This window comes from Bombina bombina, chromosome 3 (genome assembly GCF_027579735.1).
Source record: "Bombina bombina isolate aBomBom1 chromosome 3, aBomBom1.pri, whole genome shotgun sequence".
NCBI classification, from domain to species: Eukaryota; Metazoa; Chordata; class Amphibia; order Anura; family Bombinatoridae; genus Bombina; species Bombina bombina.
Window position 1 is genome coordinate 37,735,728 of NC_069501.1, and position 5,106 is coordinate 37,740,833.

The following is a 5,106-nucleotide window of genomic DNA, read 5'->3' on the forward strand; positions in this document are numbered from 1 at the left end:
TGTTATATTCTGCACATTATTGTGTGATCTATTATTTTCCGCACATTATCGTGTAATCTGTTAAATTCTGCACGTTATTGTGTGATCTGATATATTCTGCACATTATTGTGTGATCTGTTATATTCTGCACATTATCGTATGATCTGTTATATTCTGCACATTATCATATGATCTGTTATATTCTGCACATTATCGTGTGATCTATTATATTCTGCCCATTATCATGTGATCTGTTATATTTTACACATTATCACGTGATCTGTTATATTCTGCACATTATGTGATCTGTTATATTCCGCACATTATCGTGTGATCTGTTATATTCTGCACAATATCTTATGATCTGTTATATTCTGCACATTATCGTGTGATCTGTTATATTCTGTACATTATCATATGATCTGTTATATTCTGCACATTATTGTGTGATCTGTTTTATTCCACACATTATCGTGTGATCTGTTATATTCTGCACATTATCGTGTGATCTGTTATTTTCCGCACATTATCGTGTGATCTATTATATTCTGCACGTTATCGTGTGATCTGATATATTCTGCACATTATCGTATGATCTGTTATATTCTGCACATTATCATATGATCTGTTATATTCTGAACATTATCGTATGATCTGTTATATTCTGCACATTATCGTGTGATCTGTTATATTCTGCCCATTATCGTATGATCTGTTATATTCTGCCCATTATCGTGTGATCTGTTATATTCTGCACATTATCATATGATCTGTTATATTCTGAACATTATCGTATGATCTGTTATACTCTGCTCATTATCATATGATCTGTTATATTCTGCCCATTATCGTGTGATCTGTTATATGCTGCACATTATCGTGTGATCTGTTATATTCTGCACATTATCATATGATCTGTTATATTCTGCACATTATCATGTGATCTTTTATATTTTACACATTATCACGTGATCTGTTATATTCTGCACATTATGTGATCTGTTATATTCCGCACATTATCGTGTGATCTTTTATGTTCTGCACATTATCATATGACCTGTTATATTCTGCACATTATCGTGTGCTCTGTTTTATTCCGCACATTATCGTGTGATCTGTTATATTCTGCACATTATTGTGTGATCTGTTATTTTCCGCACATTATCGTGTAATCTGTTAAATTCTGCACGTTATTGTGTGATCTGATATATTCTGCACATTATTGTGTGATCTGTTATATTCTGCACATTATCGTATGATCTGTTATATTCTGCACATTATCGTGTGATCTGTTATATTCTGTACATTATCATATGATCTGTTATATTCTGCACATTATTGTGTGATTTGTTTTATTCCACACATTATCGTGTGATCTGTTATATTCTGCACATTATCGTGTGATCTGTTATTTTCCGCACATTATAGTGTGATCTATTATATTCTGCACGTTATCGTGTGATCTGATATATTCTGCACATTATCGTGTGATCTGTTATATTCTGCATTTTTGGTGCGGGTGGAGGATCGGCGAGTGAATTACTAAGAATACTAAAAATAAACGATATGGAAAACGAAGTGAAAAAAAAATCATGAATGAAAGTAATGTTTATTTTTTATATATATTTCAAATCTAAATACCTGACTTTACTTTCACTTTAAATCAGATTTTTTTTAAAATAAAATGCTATCTAACTTAGCGTGCCTAAAAGATAGTTTCTCTTTATGATACCTTATAATCCAACGGTTATTCATCCTGAAATATAGAATCGTTTTTAACGGGACAGTCTAGTCAAAATTAAACTTGAATGATTCAGATAGGGCAGCAATTTTAAAGTACTTGCTATTTTGCTTTTATAATCAAATTTGCTTTGTTTTCTTGGTTTTCTTTGTTTGAAGCTAAACCTAGGTAACCTCATATGCTAACTTCTAAGCCCTTAAAGGCCGCCTCTTATTATCTCATTGCATTTCACAGTTTTTTATAGCTAGACAGGGCTAGTTTATGTGGGCCATATAGATAGCATTGTGCTCACACCCATAGTTATTTATGAGCCAGCACTGATTGGCTAAAATGCAAGTCTGTTAAAAGAAGTGAAATAAGAAGGCAGTCTGCAGAGGCTTAGATACAAGGTATTTACAGAGGTAAAATGTGTATTAATATAACTGTGTTGGTTATACAAAACAATAAGAGTAGTCTTGCCCTTTAATTATATAGCAAGAAGCTTAATATTTGCTGCTGTAATGTTTACTTTATTTTTTTGGTAAATTAATTCCATTAATCCATTAAAAATGTCATGTGCTCTCCCATAGGTTTCTGTCAGGTTATTTTGGGCAATCGTGAAGATATTATCACATATTATTAGTTTTGTAGTTCCCAAAACTGTGAATTTGTGTCTGCAGAAATAAATTGCCCCTTCTTCACAGTTTCAGATAGAGCAGACACTTTTCATATTTAAGATTTACTTCTGTTACTAAATTGGCTTTATTCTCTTGGTATCCTTTGTTGAAGGATATCAATGCTCTACTGGGGCCTAGCTGAACACATTAGAATTAGAAAATTGCAAAAATGGCATGTTCTTCTAAATAAAATCCACCCTGCTGTGATCTCGTGAGATTTCACTGAAATCTTGCAAGTATTTATAGTAAAGTTCCTTAAACTGAGGAGGGAAATAACATGACTGTGTCTGCACACGCCAGGTGCTCACCCCCTTGCAAGTCCTGGGACTTACCACTCGATTGGCTGTTTAAAGTTCCTTTACAATGGGAAGTAGCTACTAAAGTAATTATGAGGTAAATATGTTCCTATTTACATAAAGATGTGTTCTGGTGATATTTTCTAGTCATATTTTTACAGCTCTGCTGCATTATTTTTACGTGATTTAGCCTATGGGTATTATGTCCCTTTAAAGGGACACTGAACCCACATTTTTTCCTTTCTAATTTACTCCTATTATCAATTTTTCTTTATTCTCTTGCTATCTTTATTTGGAAAGCAAGAATGTAAGTTTAGAAGCTGGACCATTATTTGGTTCACAACCTGGGTTGTGCTTGCTGATTGGTGGCTAAATGCACCTACCAATAAACAAGTGCTGTCCAGGCTCCTTAGCTTAGATGCCTTCTTTTTAAAAAAAAAGATAGCAAGACACAAAGAAAATTGATAATAGGAGTAAATTAGAAAGTTGCTTAAAATTGCTGCTCAGTGCTCTATCTGAATCATGAAAGAAAAAAAATTGGGTTTAGTGTCCCTTTAAGATAGGGAAGGGGGGCGGAGCTGCCCAGCAACTAAGATGGTTGCATAAGTTGGGAGCTCTGTGTGTACAGCTTCTAAGAAAGCCCTTTTGACAGCAGAAACCCATTGTAACTGGGAGGTAATAATACAGGGAGAAGCCTAAGACATGCTGATAGACAGTCGGTAGATCTGTGATTAATACTGTGCTGAAAAACTGTCTCCGAGCTGCCTGCTACACACTGGAGCGCCATTTTGGTGGATTCACGCGTCTAACAGAGCACACTATTGCCCAGCATGGAGACCCAAGCATCGTATACTGTTTTAAGAGACTTGCTTTTGAAATATGGGAGGAGGAAGTGCGAGAGGCTTGATGCCCTTATTGGCAAGTACACAGAGCGACAACACCGCAGTGGAGCGCAAAGTCACAGAGCGACATAGTACCTGCAGCTCTTCAGGCGCGCTCCTTGCCGTTGACATCGCCAGATACAAGCCTCAAGATGGAGCTTCACTCTCTCTCTGCCGATCCGAGTGGATTGCACGCATGGAGGGGTACGCAATATGGCCACTCGCACATAGTAGCAGGCACCACAGAGCATCACAGTGCTCAAACATCTCCAGGCTTGCTTCTCTCAGTCATCAGCTCAGCGCGCTTGTTACAACATTCCTGCTGGGAGCACCACCAGATCTTGCAGACGTACCGGGTTGTGAGCCATTGTTCCCCCTGGAATCCCTGGTTTGGAATTCGATCCATACTTAGACTGGTACGATCATTTAGAGCAGGTATTGGTTAACAATTTTGCTGCGGCAGCGAATGCCAAACGTTTGGCTTGCGACAACATTCTTCTATGCTCCTAACTAAGATTGATGTTTGGAACTATTGAATAACTTTATACTGTCTAAAGCTTAGATATCTGCATTCATGAAGATTTTCTATCTGAAGATGTGTGGATTCTGCAGCTGAGTCTTATTGTTGGTTACACTATATGGGGAACTAGCGGAAATTCCGTGGTGCTAGTGAAAGTTTTCCAGCTATCTAACAATTTTAGTACCCCTATTGGGTCCTACAATATCTTGTGCCACTCTGCTAATCCCTCTGTGTTAATATATCTATATTGCCTGGTGAATAGTTCTGCTCTGTGTGGAGACTTTACATACATGCAAACCGGATAGGTTGATTATGCTAGTGCAACTCCTGAGCACGGACATTTTATTGATATGCCTTTTCTTATTTTTTTTGCGCTGGCTTCATGAAAACAGGTGCTCTGTAACCATCCAGATCTTATATTTGTAACTTTCCTAACTATGCTTTTTTAGTTAGCTGATTATCTTCGACCATAAGCCTGGCAGACATCTTTGTATAAAAGTATACACATTTGTATTGCCATTCTAGTTTAATGGGAGTAAGAGATAATTATACCATACTGCAGGAGGGGTTAGATTCAGGCTTCCTTATGCTGCAGTCCCTGGGCTAGGTGTCTGATATTATATATTTGGTAAGGTCACCAGAAATGCCACTTTAATGTACATATTGTATCATATGCTGTCTCCCCATGGTTGATTGGATCTATACTTAATGTAAGCAGCTCAGAGATTTCGTTCTATTGTCTGCTCCATTCCTATTTCTATGTACAGTATGACTACTGTTGTCGCTCTACCATGCATTGACAATGTTTTTAGTCCTGTGCATCCGGTAGTACAATTTGAAAACATAACCCCCCCTGTAATGCCCTGCCCGAGGTGACAGAATTGTATTGGTGTTTAGTTACTCTTCATGTAAAGTTATGTTCAGGTTATACACTTACCTTATAGTTAGCAGTAAGTAACGCTGTATATGGATCCTCCTTATTAATCTCTTATCAATCCTAATGTAGACTTAAATAATAGGTATGTGAATTAG